Source organism: Lissotriton helveticus, chromosome 4_1 (genome assembly GCF_964261635.1).
Source record: "Lissotriton helveticus chromosome 4_1, aLisHel1.1, whole genome shotgun sequence".
Lineage (NCBI taxonomy): Eukaryota > Metazoa > Chordata > Amphibia > Caudata > Salamandridae > Lissotriton > Lissotriton helveticus.
The window spans coordinates 1,251,761,337-1,251,780,266 of NC_136063.1; the positions used below are offsets into that span (position 1 = coordinate 1,251,761,337).

Sequence of the window (18,930 nt, forward strand, 5' to 3'; positions counted from 1 at the left end):
CTGGGCCTAAATCCATCGGGTTTTTTTGCACTCCACACCACCCCAGTTCAGACATGGCCATATGCAAATCAGCCTTGACCCTGTGCCTCATGGGAACAGTCCAGACCGAACTGCCAAGCCATGTCTTTCTTGGACCGGAATCAAGCATCCTAGGAACGGTTTCTGGCTATCAGCCGTCTTCAGCCAGGATAGCTTGACTCCAGTGGTGTGGAGAGCATGGGACTCACGTCTGAGCATACCCATCCCACTCGGGGTGACAAATGCAAAAACAACAGTTGATGGACAGAATGCAGAACAATGTCATACATTCACCCCAGTACAGAGATCTGGGCCTAAATCCAGAAGTGGGTCCCTTGCTTACTAAGCCACTGGAGTCAGGCTATACTGGCTGAAGACAGCTGATAGCCAGAAACCGGTCCTAGGATGCTTGATTCCGGTCGGGGAAAGACATGGCTGGGCAGTTCGGGCTGAACTGTTCCCAAGACTGATTTGCATATGGACATGTGTGAACTGGGGTGGCTTGGTGAGCAAAATAACAATGGATTAAACCCAGATCTGTGACTGGGGGTGACTGTTTTGCCATTGTGCAACATTCCGTCCATCATCTTGTGTGTTTTGACAACTACAATGATGTCTGGATCCAGGACTGGCCTTAAATCGGATTGACCACGGCAAAGCCATGTGGGGGCCATTGTGGTGTGACGGCAGGAGGTTTGAGGAAGATGAGAGGAGGACAAGGGGTTGATGTGGTGCTAACAATTACACTGGGGTACATTAAGGGCTGATTACAAAGTCTTTACTTAACAGAGCCTGAATGAGACCAAGTGGGATGGGCGAGCTGCTGTTGGCATGACATTAAGTCAGGCAGCGAGCGCTCCGCTGCGCCTCTCAGAATATTTAGCCGCCTGGGCTTAGCTCGCCCTCTCCCAAGGCTGGCACTGCCTGGATCCCTGAAACTGTTTTTTGTTGTAATGGGCAAACACTGACCATGCGTGTGTGCCATAACATAGGCCTGTCTCAGAGATTGCAGTATTTTAGGACTGGAGAGGCGTCAAAAGCGCTACCCTCATAGTGGTGAAACCTACTGCCTTTGCTAGGAGTTTAGCAGCACAAGCGCATTGATGGTAGAATGCCGTGCAGTGTTCAGTAGAAGTGAGTAGGTCCTTTTAGCCTTTGCAGTGAGGTCTACAGGCTCGCTCATTTAAAGTTCTGCTGCTGTGTGCTTAACTCACCCTTGGCCTACATCGGTTTGGTGTGTAGTGCTGTGCAGTGAGTGTGTTATACATGTGCTAGGTATATGTGATCCAGTGAATGGTACAATACATGAAGGATGTAAAGCTGTGCAGCTTGCCTATATTATATGCATGTGCTAGGTGCTTGTGTGCCTGCAACTTATACAATACATGGAGGATGTAGTGCAGTGCAGGATGCATGTATATCATATGTATGTGCTGGGTTTATGTGTGCCTGTCAATGGCACACTACATGGAAGATTCAGGGTCCATTTACTGAGACCCAGGACTAACTGGAGGCATGTTAAGAGGAAAAGGAAGTAACCCAGGCAGATTTGTGGACTGCTGAATTCCTGTGAGCTGGGTGGGACACACTTGAGGAAGGGACAGCCAGGCTCTTCTGTACACTTTAAAGGGTGCTCTTTGATTCAGAGAGAGGTCATTGGGAAGGGGCTTTGATATTTCAGGCAGGAGATAAGGCTGGTTCAGAATCATAAAGGGCAGTACGGAGGCCTTAGGGTAACCTTTTGATAAACAATATTAATGTTGCCGATATGGTGGGTCTAGCAGATTTGGAGTGACGCCTTTCTGGACGCAGGGCATCGGAGAGCACTTCAAAAGGAAGCACCCCCCCCCTAAAATCTCACAGACTCAGAAGCTAAATGATACTTGGTGTCTTAAAATGGACTATAAGTTTGGGAGTTCAATGCCCTACAAATTCTCAACTGTCAAGCAGCCAGTCAGATTGTGCGAGGTGGAGAAGCTCTGCAAGACTCCCGCCTGTGACCAGGACTGGGGGCCAATGACTTTCAGTCTCCCAGCCTGGTGAAAGGACATCATCCAGAGACTTAAAGACCACCTGCCGATGGAGAACCTGTGCCTGACTGCTTGCCACGACCAGCAAGTGTGTCCTATGAGGAAGAGGCGCTGGAGGGAGCGAAGTCCAGTGGTGGATCCTGTCTATTGGATTGCTGTAGTGAGGTGTAAGGAAGCGGCTGCTGCACCGATCGGGTCATCATCAGAGTGCAGGTTGTAAGTTGGTGGCCCAGTATGCCAGGTGGGGCTGCAGTGAAGATTGTTGCTGTGCTGATCTGGTCGTAGCCAGTCTAGAGTGAGGACGGTCATCCCTTATGCCAGGGGGACCACTGGACCAAGGCAAGAAGCGTGGTCTGGTCGAGACCATCACTGTGAGGAGGCAGCTGTAGTAACCCGAGTAGGCCCAAGCTCCAACTGAGGACCAGCAGCATATACGTCGCAACCGCCCCCTCACACCCGTGAGGCGGATCCCAAGTTACTAACCAGCATAGGAGGAGCAGAGGCTCCCCCACCCCCTGGCCGCAGCCACTGCAGGGCCTTTGACTTTATTAAATAGTCAGACTCCTGAGACTCTGACTTCTAGAGGATTTTAACCTGAATGTCAACTATAGTGAGTGCGGAATAACCCCTACCGTTAGCAAGAGGGTGTGGAATTCAGATGCCCACCTATAAACCACTAGAGCCTGACCTCAGGGGCCTGTGTGTACTGTTTGTGAATGTCATATTTTACTTTGCGTTCATATAGAAATATTACTTTTTTAGGTCTCGCCTAGGCAGCGCTTGCGCTGTCGCTTCAAGGTCTGCTGTATCCAGGATATGAAGCTCAGTAATGTCTTGAGTGACAGTCAGGACGTTTACGTATGTTTTATATCTTCCATTGTTGTCTTGCGCAGGGTTCTAGGTTTGCTTCAGGTACTCCGAGTCACGGGCAGTTATCATACGCCTATGGACATGGGCTGTGGACCCGACTATAGTTCTCTCACGTATTGCAGTGGAGGTATTTTTGCATAATCTCCCCAAGGGTACACTATTTCATTCACAGGTGATTCACACGTTATTTTTTTTAGTTGCACAGCCTGGCACGTCATTTTCGGACTCTCTTCTATCATACTCAGCGCTACTTTCCCTTGCGCTATACTTCTGAGATATACGCATGATGTGGCCACTTTAGATCAATTGTGAAATTATTTTCACATAAACAGTCACTTGATTTAGGAGTCTTAACTACTGTAACCATTCTGGATGTTTAGGCAAATTTATGTTACACTGTTTGATTAACAGTCAATGATGCTGCTTTATTAGATACAGGTTTATCTGTAAATTTCCTCTGACGAACGGGGATTGTACACCCAAAATTCATTGGGAGTGACGAATATCCAAGTTTGAATGCATTACTTGACTTACGAATCAACAAGAGTGCTTTGTTGAAGCTTTCATCTTTGATTAAAGCATGTTGAAGATACACAGCTGAATGTAGCTATCATTATTACATTTTCTGCTGTATATTGCAAGATTCTTTGTATTTTGGATAATTTTGTCAATTTAATTTTTACTTGATGTCAAAAGTTTTTGATTAACATTGTGCTGATACACTCACCGCGAGTTTATTAGGTAGTGAGCATTCTAAGACTTGCGTCCTAGAATAGATTTTTCAGTATTGAGAATATGGGCATAAAGTTCCGTCCATTTTCCACCCATCTTTTTAAATGGCTCCTGTCCTTTGTAAATGGTGGCTTTTCATTGGTCAATAGGCTTAGTAGTCCCTCCTTAGTACTGCCTGGTCTCTTTTTGTGACCTCCCATAAGGACACAGCCTGTTACATGTGTTGTCACTCCCTAGGTTTTGTTAAAGTTAGAGCTGTTGGCGTTGAAAATTACAATGTTTTTTACTTTTGCTTTTTTAGGTCTCGGCCTAGTGTACACTGCGCAGCAGTGTCGCGGAGCTGAGATTTTATGTTTACAGTATGTGTTGGACCCGGCCTCATGGCGTGGTCCTACCCCTCCCGCATGGCGGGCCCAGGACGACATCAGTCCTCCTCCGGACCTCGGGCGGCCCCTTCGGCCCGACCCTGCACGCCCCAACACCACAGATCCAGCTACCATCCCGGATCCCCATCATCGGCCTGGCCCCAGCGTAGGCCCATCACGAGGCCGTGCCGGACTCCATCTTGGGCCCCCCCACACCACGACCACGTGGCCTCGGCCCCAGCGAAGCCCCGACATCGAGGCACCAAGATCCACCCAGGTGGTCGAGTGGCCTTTCGACAGATCCCGGAGGGAGAGGAGTTTCGATGGCCCTCCAGCCGTCCCCGGACGGCTAGTATCGATCGCCCTCCGGCCTCCCTGGGCGCTGGCTCCACCCCCCTGCTGGGTGTCTGGACACCATCATCCCGGCCCCTCTGGCCCCCAGGCGCGAGGGTCCGGACATCAAAGGACCTCCGTCCTATATCTGGGGCAGCCCCGGAGTAGGACGCCAGTTGTATTCTGGACTGGAAGCCCTGCTGACGCTGTCACGGCCGACACCAGACGAACTCATCCTTCCTGTAACCTGAACCATCTGAGAGCCTGCTGGCGCTGCCGCGGCCTACCTTGCTGAACCATCTGAGAGCCTGCTGGCGCTGCCGCGGCCTACCTTGCTGAACCATCTGAGAGCCTGCTGGCGCTGCCGCGGCCTACCTTGCTGAACCATCTGAGAGCCTGCTGGCGCTGCCGCGGCCTACCTTGCTGAACCATCTGAGAGCCTGCTGGCGCTGCCGCGGCCTACCTTGCTGAACAATCTGAGAGCCTGCTGGCGCTGCCGCGGCCTACCTTGCTGAACCATCCTGTCAGCCTGCTGGCGCCGCCGCGGCTCGAACCTCTCGGAACCCCCCAGCTCGAGGATTGAGAGCTGTGCGTAGGGCATCCCTTCCTCCACCCAGAGTAAGACTGTCCCGCTACTTTACCCTCCTTGTCCGAGACTTTACGGATCCCTCGATCCAGCTGTATAAACTGCCAAGAACCCTCAACCGTTATTACTTATAAAAGCTTGAGAACTTGACCTCCTGTGTGGTGTCCGTTTGTAGTGTTGTGATTACTCTGCTGTACGATCCTAGGAGGGGCCCTCATCCAGGAGGCCTCTCGGCAACGCTCGGCTACTTCTCGACGGAAGGGTGGACCTAGGGGTGGTCAGTCAGACATCTTCTGCCTCCCCCGGGTCGCCTTTCTAACATTGGTGGCAAGCGCCGGGATCCGAGCCCACGCAGATCGTACAGAGAGTAATTCACTCGCTACCCAGAAAAACCCACTGCGACCATGAGCACAGAATTCCAGAAGGAGAAAATGGAAGACTACAGTCACAAGGAGCTGAAGCAATTCTGCAAAGATCTAGGCATCGCTACCACTGGCTTAAGCACCAAAGAAGATTTCAAATCGGCCCTGCAGGCCTGGGTGGACGCCGGCGAGACGCCACCTCCGAGTGCAGATAACCCGGGCCCGAACGGAGGCCCGGAGGCTCAGCTGAACCCAGCGGGAGAGAGACCCGCAAACCCAAACCCGGGCCTCTCCCACGAAGACGCCCGAGAACGAGAGAGGAACCGGTTCCACGAGCTGGAGCTTGCTCGACTCAGACAAGAAGGAGAGATCCAACTGGCAGAAAGGAAGCTAGCCCTCGAGCAGCTACGGCTAGAAGGAGACCTAGAAGAAAAGCGAAGACAAAGAGACCTCGAGGAGAAGAAACTCCTGCTCGAGCGCGTCCTCAAAGAGCTAGAATTTAAAGCCAAGGCAAACGAGACTGCCACCTCCGGGGGTAAGACCTCACCTCCCCCGGTGGACACAAAGGTGCACATACCCAAGGATGTCGTCAAAGAGTACTATAAGAACGACGACATCCAGCAGTGGTTCAAAGCTTACGAGGTCGCCATGGCCGCCCATCGAGTACCCCTCAGGGACTGGGGTGCCGGCCTGTGGGGAAAGTTTATCAACGAAGGGAGAGACGCCCTGCTGGAGCTCCCTGATACCGAGAAGACCTCGTACGAGCACATGAAGACCGCCCTCCTCACGCGCTACGGACTCACCCCCGAGATGTACCGGCAGCGATTCCGAGACTGCAAAAAAATCCCCGGTACCACATGGGTGGAATACGTGAACTATTACAGTCGAGCCTTCGAGGGGTGGACTCGGGGCTGCCAGGTCACCACCTACCAGCAGTTAGTCGACCTCATTCTATGGGAACACCTGTCCAATAACTGTTTCGTCGAACCCCGGCAGCACCTCCTCGACAGCAAATTGGCTGAGCCCCGAAAACTCGCTGTCGAGGCAGACCGATGGGCGAGCACCCGAGTCCCCCGGAACACGATGGGAGATTACGGCCGGGGGTCCCCGGGGAACCACCGACCACGAGGTGGCGGAGTAGGCCAGAGCCGGGGTCGAGACGCCCCCAAGGGGTCATCCCCTACCTCCACGTCGCCAACCCTGGGCTGGAGAGGGGGCCCCCCAGCCAGGCCGGGGCCCCGCCCGAACGTTATGTGCCACAGATGCCAGCGACAGGGTCATTATGCGAATGACCCCCTCTGCCCGATGAACCAGCGACCCGGCACCACCGGGCCCCCAGCCCGCCAGATCGCGGCAGCTGCCCTAGGTGAAGAAAGAAGTGAGGAAGAGGACAACGACCACGAGCAGGCCGAGTGGGAGCCCGCCGCCATGACCTTAGCCTGCCTGGGTACGCACGACATGATCCCCCGAGGGCCGATCCCCGGCAACACCCAGAAGTACCGCCAGTGGGTCACCATCAATGGTCGCCGGACCGAAGCCCTCCGTGACACTGGGGCCAGCGTGACAGCGGTCCGCTGCCATCTGGTGACCCCGGAACAGATCCTTCCTAACGTCCTGTGCCCAGTCCGATCCGCAGATAACTCTGAGACTATGTGTCAGATGGCCCGCATCCCCTTCGAGTGGGGGGGGAGTGTCGGGCGTGCTGAAAGTGACTGTCCGCGACGATGCCCCCGTGGACTGCCTCCTTGGGAACGACCTGGAAAGTTCCCCATGGGCTGGCGTCGAACGAAGAGAGCACCTGGGGATGCTAGGCCTTCCCGAGTGGGTCTGTGCGACCACCCGCTCCATGTCCGCCCGAGCTTCCGCCCCGGCGGTGGAGGCTCCAACCGAGGAGACAGAATGGCTCGCACCTCCACCACCCTTCGTCCCCGAGGACGCCGACACCGAGCCCGGCCCCCACGGGCCCGACCAAGAAGGTCTCACCGAGCTCAACCACCTCCCGGAACTCGCTCAATGGCGCCAAGAAGGTGGCCCCACCCGCGAACAGTTCCGGCAGGAACAGAAAACCTGCCCCTCCCTCGAGGGGATGCGACAGCAAGCCGCTACGCAAGCCGCTGGAGACCCCGCGGGGTCCCACTGGGTCTACTGAGACAACCACCTCCTTTACAGTGAGCAGAAGATTGCCGAGCTAGGGGCCGGCCGGGTGCTGGTTGTACCCCTCCGGTTCAGAGACTTCCTCCTAACCTTAGCACATGATGTGCCCCTCGCCGGGCACCTGGGGCAGGACAAAACTTACAGCCGCCTGGTGACCCATTTCTACTGGCCAAAAATGCGCACTGATGTACAGAACCACTGCAGGACCTGCCCGACCTGTCAAGCCAGCGGGAAGAGCGGGGGGAAGTCAAAGCCCCGCTCCAGCCGTTCCCTGTGGTAACCACCCCCTTCGAGCGAGTGGGAATAGACATCGTAGGGCCCCTGGACCCTCGCACCTCGCAGGGGCACCGCTTCATCCTCGTCCTGGTGGACCATGCCACCCGCTATCCTGAGGCCATCCCTCTCCGAACCATCACGGCCCCCGTGGTGGGCCGAGCACTCATGAGCATCTTCTCCCGAGTCGGCTTCCCCCGCGAAGTCGTGAGTGATCGGGGGTCCAACTTCATCTCGAAGCATATGCGGTCCCTATGGCAACAGTGCGGGGTCGCATATAAGTTCACCACCCCGTATCATCCCCAGGGAAATGGACTAGTGGAACGCTTTAACAGGACACTGAAGGGAATGATCAAGGGCCTAGAAGAGCCCCTCCGGCGCAAATGGGATGTCCTGCTGCCCTGCCTCCTATTCGCCTACCGAGAGGTACCCCAGAAGTCCCTAGGGTTCAGCCCTTTTGAACTATTGTACGGGCACCCGGTCCGAGGCCCCCTCAGCCTGGTCAAGGAGGGCTGGGAGACAGCCGTTCGAGATGCCCCACCGGATGTCTACCGATACCTCCTGACGCTTCGCAACCAGACTCGGAAGTTCAGGGAACTTGCCGAGGCCAACCTAGAGGCCGGCCAGGAGGAAATGAAGCGCTGGTATGACCAGAACGCCTCGTCCATCGAGTTCGAGCCGGGCCAGCAAGTCTGGGTCATGTCCCCGGTTGAACCGTGTGCCCTCCAGGACAAATGGACGGGGCCCTTCAAGGTGGTGGAGCGCAAGAGCCCCGTCACCTACCTGGTAGACATGGAGTCCCCCAGGAACCCCCTCCGGGTTCTACACGCTAACCGGCTCAAGCCGCACTTTGCACGCACTGAACTGAGTCTGCTGCTGGCGACCGATGACGGAGCTGAAGACGACTCCGAGCCACTACCAGATCTCCTCAGCACCACCGAGAAAGACGGCTCCTTCGAAGGGGTCCGGCTCTCCTCTACCCTGACACCAGAGCAGCAACAAGACTGCCGGAAGCTGCTGGGGCAGTTTGCGGATCTGTTTTCCCTCACGCCGGGGGTCACCCGGTGGTGTGTCCACGATGTGGACACCGGAGACAGCCCCCCTGTGAAACAACGAGCTTTTCGAGTGCCCGACCGGGTTCGGGCCTGCATCCAATCCGAGGTGGCCAAGATGTTGGCCCTGGGGGTAGTCGAACCCTCCAACAGTCCCTGGGCCAGTCCCGTTGTTCTGGTCCCGAAAGCCGCTTCCCCCGGAACAGCACCCGAGCTCCGGTTCTGTGTTGACTACCGGGGACTGAATGCAGTCACCAGGACCGACGCACATCCCATCCCCAGGGCGGATGAACTGATCGATCGCCTAGGGGCCGCCAGATACCTCAGCACCTTCGATCTCACGGCGGGGTATTGGCAGATCGGCCTTACCCCTGGCGCACAAGAGCGATCGGCCTTCTCGATGCCAGATGGCCACTATCACTTCAAAGTGATGCCCTTCGGCATGAAAAATGCGCCGGCCACCTTCCAGAGACTAGTGAACCAGGTGCTGGCCGGACTAGAGGAATACAGCGCCGCCTACCTAGATGACATTGCGGTGTACAGCCTTCACTGGGATGAGCACCTGTCCCACCTCTGGGAAGTCCTGACGGCCCTCCGGCGGGCCGGACTGACAATAAAAGCCAGCAAATGCCAGATAGGCCAAGGGTCCGTGACCTATCTAGGACACCAAGTAGGGAGCGGTCAAGTAGCTCCCCTCCAACCCAAGGTAGATGCCATCCGGGCCTGGGAGCCCCCGGTCACCCAGACCGCCGTCCGAGCCTTCCTGGGGCTCACCGGATACTATCGGCGATTTATAAAAGACTACGGGAGCATTGTGGGGCCCCTCACCGAATTGACCTCCAAGAGATTACCCCAGAAGGTGCACTGGACTCCTGCGTGCCAGACAGCATTTGAGACTTTAAAGACTGCCATGTGCACCGCCCCTGTGCTCCAGGCCCCCGACTACAGCAGAGAGTTTGTAGTCCAAACCGACGCCTCGGAGCACGGCATCGGGGCGGTCCTGTCACAAGTTAACCCCGAAGGAATCGACCGGCCTGTGGCCTTCATCAGCCGACGCCTCCTGGCAAGAGAACAGCGGTGGAGCACCATCGAGAGGGAAGCCTTTGCCGTGGTGTGGGCACTCAAGAAGCTCCGGCCTTACCTCTTCGGTACCCACTTCCGAGTCCAGACCGACCACCAGCCCCTGCGTTGGTTGATGCAGATGCGGGGAGAAAACCCGAAACTGCTGCGCTGGTCCATTTCTCTGCAGGGGATGGATTTCACTGTGGAGCATCGCCCCGGCAACGACCACGCCAATGCCGACGGCCTGTCCAGATTCTTCCGCCTCGGCGAGGAGAATCCCCAAGAACATGGGTGACTCTCCCCTGCCTTCAGCTGGGGGGGATGCGTGTTGGACCCGGCCTCATGGTGTGGTCCTACCCCTCCCGCATGGCGGGCCCAGGACGACATCAGCCCTCCTCCGGACCTCGGGCGGCCCCTTCGGCCCGACCCTGCACGCCCCAACACCACAGATCCAGCTACCATCCCGGATCCCCAACATCGGCCTGGCCCCAGCGTAGGCCCATCACGACCTAAGCACGAGGCCGTGCCGGACTCCATCTTGGGCCCCCCCACACCACGACCACGTGGCCTCGGCCCCAGCGAAGCCCCGACATCGAGGCACCAAGATCCACCCAGGTGGTCGAGTGGCCACTCGACAGATCCCGGAGGGAGAGGAGTTTCGATGGCCCTCCAGCCGTCCCCGGACGGCTAGTATCGATCGCCCTCCGGCCTCCCTGGGCGCTGGCTCCACCCCCCTGCTGGGTGTCTGGACACCATCATCCCGGCCCCTCTGGCCCCCAGGCGCGAGGGTCCGGACATCAAAGGACCTCCGTCCTATATCTGGGGCAGCCCCGGAGTAGGACGCCAGTTGTATCCTGGACTGGAAGCCCTGCTGACGCTGTCACGGCCGACACCAGACGAACTCATCCTTCCTGTAACCTGAACCATCTGAGAGCCTGCTGGCGCTGCCGCGGCCTACCTTGCTGAACCATCTGAGAGCCTGCTGGCGCTGCCGCGGCCTACCTTGCTGAACCATCTGAGAGCCTGCTGGCGCTGCCGCGGCCTACCTTGCTGAACCATCTGAGAGCCTGCTGGCGCTGCCGCGGCCTACCTTGCTGAACCATCTGAGAGCCTGCTGGCGCTGCCGCGGCCTACCTTGCTGAACCATCTGAGAGCCTGCTGGCGCTGCCGCGGCCTACCTTGCTGAACAATCTGAGAGCCTGCTGGCGCTGCCGCGGCCTACCTTGCTGAACCATCCTGTCAGCCTGCTGGCGCCGCCGCGGCTCGAACCTCTCGGAACCCCCCAGCTCGAGGATTGAGAGCTGTGCGTAGGGCATCCCTTCCTCCACCCAGAGTAAGACTGTCCCGCTACTTTACCCTCCTTGTCCGAGACTTTACGGATCCCTCGATCCAGCTGTATAAACTGCCAAGAACCCTCAACCGTTATTACTTATAAAAGCTTGAGAACTTGACCTCCTGTGTGGTGTCCGTTTGTAGTGTTGTGATTACTCTGCTGTACGATCCTAGGAGGGGCCCTCATCCAGGAGGCCTCTCGGCAACGCTCGGCTACTTCTCGACGGAAGGGTGGACCTAGGGGTGGTCAGTCAGACATCTTCTGCCTCCCCCGGGTCGCCTTTCTAACAGTATGGGGGCTTGAACCTGCCTCTCTTCTCCATTGACTGGCTTCCTAAACAGAGGCCAGCCATTGGAGGAGAGGGGCATCACTCCGTTCAAGCCCCGTTTTTTTGGATTCGGGGGAGTGTTTTTTGCAGTTTTTACCTCCGTGACTTCACCCGTCACTCAACAGCAAAAACCACGCTCCCGAATGCGAAAATGGCGGCGCTTTTCTGACGCCATTTCTGCCCGACCGCCGCAAGAAGTCGAGAAGCTGCTGAGTCCTTCGGTGAGTGCTCGCTTTTCTTGCCTATCTTTCCTGATTGTGCCGTGTTCTTGCCTCTGTCCCCTCATTGTGCGCCTGTCCCCTCTGTTGTGCGTCTGCCCATCTCGTTGTGCTTGCTCCCCTGCCCCCCTCGTTGGTTGTGCCTGCTCTCCTGCCCCCCCTCGTTGGTTGTGCTTGCTCTCCTGCCACCTCGTGCTTGCTTTCCTGCCCCCTCGTTGCTTGTGCTTGCTGTCCTGCCCCTCGTTGCTTGTGCTTGCTCTCCTGCCCCCCCTTGTTGGTTGTGCTTGCTCTCCTGCCCCCCCTCGTTGCTTGTGCTTGCTCTCCTGCCCCCCCTTGTTGGTTGTGCTTGCTCTCCTGCCCCCCCTCACTGGTTGTGCTTGCTCTCCTGCCCCCCCCCCCTCGCTGGTTGTGCTTGCTTTCCTGCCCCCACTCGTTGGTTGTGCTTGCTCTCCTGCCCCCCCTCGTTGTTTGTGCTTGCTCTCCTGCCACCTCGTGCTTGCTGTCCTGCCCCTCGTTGCTTGTGCTTGCTCTCCTGCTCCCCCCTCATTGGTTGTGCTTGCTCTCCTGCCCCCCCTTGTTGGTTGTGCTTGCTCTCCTGCCCCCCCCACGTTGGTTGTGCTTGCTCTCCTGCCCCCCTCGTTGGTTGTGCTTGCTCTCCTGCCCCCCCTCGTTGGTTGTGCTTGCTCTCCTGCCCCCCCTCGTTGGTTGTGCTTGCTCTCCTGCCCCCCCTCGTTGGTTGTGCTTGCTCTCCTGCCCCCCCCCCCTCGTTGGTTGTGCTTGCTCTCCTGCCACCTCGTGCTTGCTGTCCTGCCCCCTCGTTGCTTGTGCTTGCTGTCCTGCCCGCTTGTGCTTGCTGTCCTGCCCCCTCGTTGCTTGTGCTTGCTGTCCTGCCCCCTCGTTGCTTGTGCTTGCTGTCCTGCCCCCCCTCGTTGGTTGTGCTTGCTCTCCTGCTCCCCTCGTTGGTTGTGCTTGCTCTCCTGCCCCCCCTCGTTGGTTGTGCTTGCTCTCCTGCCCCCCCCTCGTTGGTTGTGCTTGCTCTCCTGCCCCCCCCCTCGGTTGTGCTTGCTCTCCTGCCACCTCGTGCTTGCTGTCCTGCCCCCTTGTTGCTTGTGTTTGCTGTCCTGCCCCCTCGTTGCTTGTGCTTGCTGTCCTGCCCCCCCTCGGTTGTGCTTGCTCTCCTGCCCCCCCTCGTTGCTTGTGCTTGCTCTCCTGCCCCCCCGCCTGTTGTGCTTGCTCTCCTGCCCCCCCTCGTTGCTTGTGCTTGCTTTCCTGCCCCCCCCCTCGTTGCTTGTGCTTGCTCTCCTGCCCCCCCTCGCTGGTTGTGCTGGCTCTCCTGCCCCTCCCCATCGTTGCTTGTGCTTGCTCTCCTGCCCCTGCCACCTCGATGCTTGTGCTTGCTCTCCTGCCCCCCTCGCTGGTTGTGCTTGCTCTCCTGCCCCCCCCTTCGCTTCTTGTGCTTGCTCTCCTGCCCCCCCTCGTTGATTGCGCTTGCTCTCCTGCCCCCCCATCGTTGCTTGTGCTTGCTCCCCTGCCCCCCGCTGGCTGTGCTTGCTCTCCTGCCCCCCCTCGCTGGTTGTGCTTGCTCTCCTGCCCCCCCCCTCGCTGGTTGTGCTTGCTTTCCTGCCCCCACTCGTTGGTTGTGCTTGCTCTCCTGCCCCCCCTCGTTGGTTGCGCTTGCTCTCCTGCCCCCCCTCGTTGTTTGTGCTTGCTCTCCTGCCACCTCGTGCTTGCTGTCCTGCCCCTCGTTGCTTGTGCTTGCTCTCCTGCTCCCCCCTCATTGGTTGTGCTTACTCTCCTGCCCCCCCTTGTTGGTTGTGCTTGCTCTCCTGCCCCCCCACGTTGGTTGTGCTTGCTCTCCTGCCCCCCTCGTTGGTTGTGCTTGCTCTCCTGCCCCCCCTCGTTGGTTGTGCTTGCTCTCCTGCCCCCCCTCGTTGGTTGTGCTTGCTCTCCTGCCCCCCCCCTCGTTGGTTGTGCTTGCTCTCCTGCCACCTCGTGCTTGCTGTTCTGCCCCCTCGTTGCTTGTGCTTGCTGTCCTGCCCGCTTGTACTTGCTGTCCTGCCCCCTCGTTGCTTGTGCTTGCACTCCTGCCCCCCCCCCTCGTTGGTTGTGCTTGCTCTCCTGCCCCTCCCCATCGTTGCTTGTGCTTGCTCTCCTGCCCCTGCCCCCTCGATGATTGGGCTTGCTCTCCTGCCCCCCTCGCTGGTTGTGCTTGCTCTCCTGCCCCCCCCTTCGCTTCTTGTGCTTGCTCTCCTGCCCCCCCTTCGCTTCTTGTGCTTGCTCTCTTGCCCCCCCCTCGTTGGTTGTGCTTGCTCTCCTGCCCCCACCCTCGTTGATTACGCTTGCTCTCCTGCCCCCCCCTCGTTGGTTGTGCTTGCTCTCCTGCCACCTCGTGCTTGCTGTCCTGCCCCCTCGTTGCTTGTGCTTGCTCTCCTGCCCCACCTCGTTGCTTGTGCTTGCTCTCCTGCCCCACTCGTTGCTTGCTCTCCTGCCCCACTCGTTGCTTGTGCTTGCTCTCCTGCCCCCCCCTGTTGGTTGCGCTTGCTCTCCTGCCCCCCCCTCGTTGATTGTGCTTGCTCTCCTGGCCCCCCCTCGTTGATTGTGCTTGCTCTCCTGCCATCTCGTGCTTGCTGTCCTGCCCCCTCGTTGCTTGTGCTTGCTGTCCTGCCCCCTCGTTGCTTGTGCTTGCTCTCCTGCCCCCCTCGTTGCTTGTGCTTGCTCTCCTGCCCCCCTCGTTGCTTGTGCTTGCTCTCCTGCCCCCCCTCGTTGCTTGTGCTTGCTCTCCTGCCGCCCCCCTCGTTGGTTGTGCTTACTCTCCTGACCCCCCCCTCGTTGGTTGTGCTTGCTCTCCTGCCCCCCCTCGTTGGATGGGCTTGCTCTCCTGCCCCCCCTCGTTGGTTGTGCTTGCTCGCTCTCCTGCCCCCCCCTCGTTGGTTGTGCTTGCTCTCCAGCCCCCCTCGTTGGTTGTGCTTGCTCTCCTGCCCCCCCCTCGTTGGTTGTGCTTGCTGTCCTGCCCCCTCGTTCGTTGTGCTTGCTCTCCTGCCCTGCTATTGGCATTGTAAATGACAATGTCATTTATTTGTGTTTTAAAAACAAAAACTTAAATAAAAATAATGTCATGAGCAATGCCAATAGCTCTAACTTTAAGAATGCCGAGACCATTGCATTGTAAATGCTTGTTATACCATTAGCAATAGTGGTATAGAAATATAACTCCACTGTAAGCTGCATATAAAAAAACTAACGTAAGAAACATTGTAATTTTCAGCGCCAGCAGCTCTAACCGTAACAAATGCAAGACCTATTTATTGCAAATGCTTGTTCATTAAAGGATGTTTTTGACTGGACAATCATGAATTGCTGCTTTTGAACATATTTTGAGTTCTGACCCTTTGTGTATCTAAGATACCACGTGCATAGGGTCACTGGAATCAAGCTATACCTGGTGGATGAGCCATAAGAAGTGCAAAACCGGGCCTGGATTGCTTGTGTTCTGGTTCAGGGAAAATTTGGGCTGGCAGGTCGGGCTAGGAGCAATGTGAAGACAGGTTTGCATATGGCTGGGTCCAAACTGGGTGTGCAAAACAACAATGAACTGGGATGTGGTGACGAGCAATTTACCAGTGGCTAAGCTCAATTCAAGCATTCCATCCATCACTTTAAGTTAAAAACAACCTCAGCCCCAAGTTTCGGCACAGCGCTATATTGAATGAGGTAATACTTAGTCCTAAGGACGTAACTCATTAGAGTGGATTGGTTTCCTGTGAACGGCCACTAGTGGAAGAAGCTGTGGATATAGTGGAGATTAACCCTGAAACTCCGTCTGTGGCAGTACATGAAACATCTGGGGACGGCAGCACAAAAACTATTGCTTCAAACCCACCACGACAAACTAAAAGGGAAAGGAAAAGTGCAAGAAAAAGAAGGAATAAAATCTGCTCAGGCAATTTAGAGAGCTTGTTTCCCCTCAAACTACGGAACAGGATGATCAGGATTGTCTAGGGATGACCCAAATGAGCCCGAAGTCTCAGGGTGCCATCGTGGCCCCATCTCAAGACATTGTTCACAATAAGGCAGCTTCCCTTACAAATCTAAGGGCATCTCATTCCTCATATAACAGACTCTCACTGTTGTACAGCCTCCAACCAGAGGGAACACTTAGAGCCCACCAAGTCAACCGAGAGGACACAATATTACCCACGGGGAAGCTGCAAGAGAAAGAACGCTTGGTAGAAGAATTTAATATACCTCCCCAAAGTGAACAGCCTCTCTTGGAACCCCAGTTGCAGGTAGCAACTATTGGTAGTCAACAAACCGTAAAAAGTGGTGTTGGTCCTCATGAACTTCTTGGTTTAAACAACTCGGGTCAGATGTTGCTGTGGATCCCAGAATTGAAATCGAGGGGTTCTCAAGATATATTAAACCATTCAAACATCTTAAAACTGCTCAGAGCCGTGCCGGGCCTGGCCCATGCAAAGTCCGTTGACATTTTTTCTATTAAGTTTCTGCCTGCAAGAAGACGTCAGCTTGCGGATCCGACTTTAGTCACCTTCTCATCCTTTGTGCTTCCGGCTGCGATTCTGGAAAAGAAAAAACACCTAAAGGCCTGGGGCATTGAAGTAACAGCCTATCATGGAGATCGATAGCGCCACATATTGCTCGCAGGGCCATTATCAAGTGAGCAGCCGGGGCCCTCTGTGTCTGTATTAAGAGGAGCTGGCGGAAGGGCTTTCCCTGCAGTCTATCACATCAGACTCAGATCTCACCAAAATGTTTGTTAGAGTAACTAATGACAACTGCTGAGCGGTCACAAAGATTGGTTACACTTAACGAGCAGCAATCCTCTTGGAGTTGGTTACCGCAGGCATTGTCTCGAGCCCGGAATGCCCAGACTGATGCGAGGGAAGTCCACCAAAAATAATTCAGAGCGGCCTGGAAGTGTGCTCATGGAACATTAACGGCTTACAGACAAAACTTTCAGACCCAGGTTTCACAGGTTTCCTGCGAACCTTTGATATCTTAATGTTCGAGGAAACTTGGGCGCAGTCGTCTATCCCTCTCATTGGCTACAAGGAATACACAAAATTAGCTGAAAAAAAGAGTGCATATGGGAGGGTAAAAGGGGGTCTGGCAATTTATATAAATACAAACATAATTATTGAAACAGTGGAAGTGTATGTGGATGACCCAAATATGTTGGTAATAAATCCGGAAGGTTGGGACAGTAACCACAAAGAATCAATTATCATCTTAAATATGTACACCAATCCAAAGCAGAAAGCCACATCTTCTAGGAGAATAGCAGCTCATCTATCTCAGTTAGAAGATAGCCACAATAAGGCACAATGGCTAGTTTCCGGTGACTTTAACCTCAACCTTTTTCATTTTCCTTCTGAAGAACATAGCGACGCTGTGGGCCCCCTACCAGAACAAGCAATGCCATCAATCTTACGAAGGGGCAACTCAAGTGAGGAACTCATAAAAGCCTGTGAACTATTGGGCCTGCTGGTATTAAATGGCCGAAAACCATCTGATATTCCACCTGGCTGGTCAAGGGTTTGTGGCGACACGGTCTCAATCATAGACTATACTCTTGTTTCAATGCCCCTTTACCATCAGGTCTGTGATTATAGGATATATCATCGTGTGGAAAGTGACCTCAACCATCAAGTAATCAAGGTGAACACATCCCTGGGCAAACTTGAGGCTTTTCGTACATTGTTGGGAGAGACATACTCAGAAAATCTGAAACGCCTGAAGTGGAGCCCTTGCTCCATCAAGTCATTAGCGCAGGACGGGATCACAAGTCTACAGAACCTAGCCCAATGTGAGCTCAATCCAATAGCGACTTGGGAGACCCTCGCTAATAATATGACTAAAACCCAAAATGAGAGGAGTCACAAGAAGGGAATTCGACTCGATCATGACAAATCGTTAATTCTGCCTGTTCAAATACGGAACATGAGAAAGGAAATAGGCAGAATCTTTCGGCAAGTATGCCAACATCCAGGAGACCCTTACTTACTACAACAGTTCCGTAATGAAAGACAGCAGCTAAAAAAAAGAGATCTGGAAGTACAAACAAGCAAAACGCACGACTCAAAAAGATTTTGGTATATAATAAATCGGAACGAGAAAGGCTTTGCAGCTGCAAATGATGCCAATACCAGTGAGACAGACTGGATAAATTATTTAAAGTCACATTTCAAGAGTGATTTGATTCATCACGCTAGTACCTTCTGCCCAAATAAAACCACTGTGGTACAGCAGAATCACAGCAGCTGAAGTAGAGATGGTCATCAAAAAGTCCCGGGCCGACTGTGCCCCAGGTCCAAATCGGTTACCACAGGCTTTATTTAAACCTCTTTCCCAAAAATGGGCTGGTTTTCTAGCATCAATGTTCAATTTCATTTAGGAAAACAACCTTATTCCCGATAGCTGGAGTGGCTCCATCCTTCATCCCATTTTTAAAAAAGGCCTCGCCTGTTCGCCTAAAAACTATAGGCTAATAGCGCTGATGGATGTTGAGTTAAAATATTTTTCAACGTTAATACTCCACGATCTGGAATTCTGAGCGCATGGCAATGGAAGAATTCCCCTAAATCAAACTGGCTTCCAAAGGGGCCAGGGTACTTTAATCAATCTTATGGCCCTGAGTCTAATCAGGAACAGAGCGAAAGCAACCAGGACACCTCTTTACTTGTGCTTTGTTGACTTTAAAGCAGCTTTTGATGGTGTCCCTCGGGACAAATTATGGGCTAAGCTTCAGCAATGGGGCATCCCATCGAGCATCCTACAAGCAATTAGACTTGTATATTCCAACACCTGGGTCAAAATCAAAATCGGAGACAGCTCTTGCGTATCAAGAAAGGTCCAAACAACTTTAGGCGTAAAACAAGGCTGTGTCCTAGCCCCCTTCCTTTTTAATCTATTTTTGGCAGATCTTTCCACTGAGCTTGACGAACATATTGCCCACGCTCCAACTGTAGGAGGTAAACAATTGTCACATATCCTCTATGCAGATGACCTGGTGTTGTTCAGCAACACACGAATAGGACTCCAAAGACTGCTCGACACTCTGGGAGCTTACACTGAAAAGAACGGCCTGGAAATACATTTTACAAAAACAAGTGTGATGGTGTGCATCGAAATGGGTTGTTAACGGAAACAAAATTGAGGAGGTTAAACTCTACGTATACCTAGGAGTGAAAATAGAT

The 18,930-nt window shown here is 54.8% G+C and overlaps 1 protein-coding gene across 1 annotated transcript in view; it reads right to left on the reverse strand.

Moving 5' to 3' along the window:
* KDSR (3-ketodihydrosphingosine reductase) overlaps positions 1–18,930 on the reverse strand; it is a 332,881-nt gene that overhangs the window by 236,243 nt on the left and 77,708 nt on the right. The window lies entirely within an intron of this gene.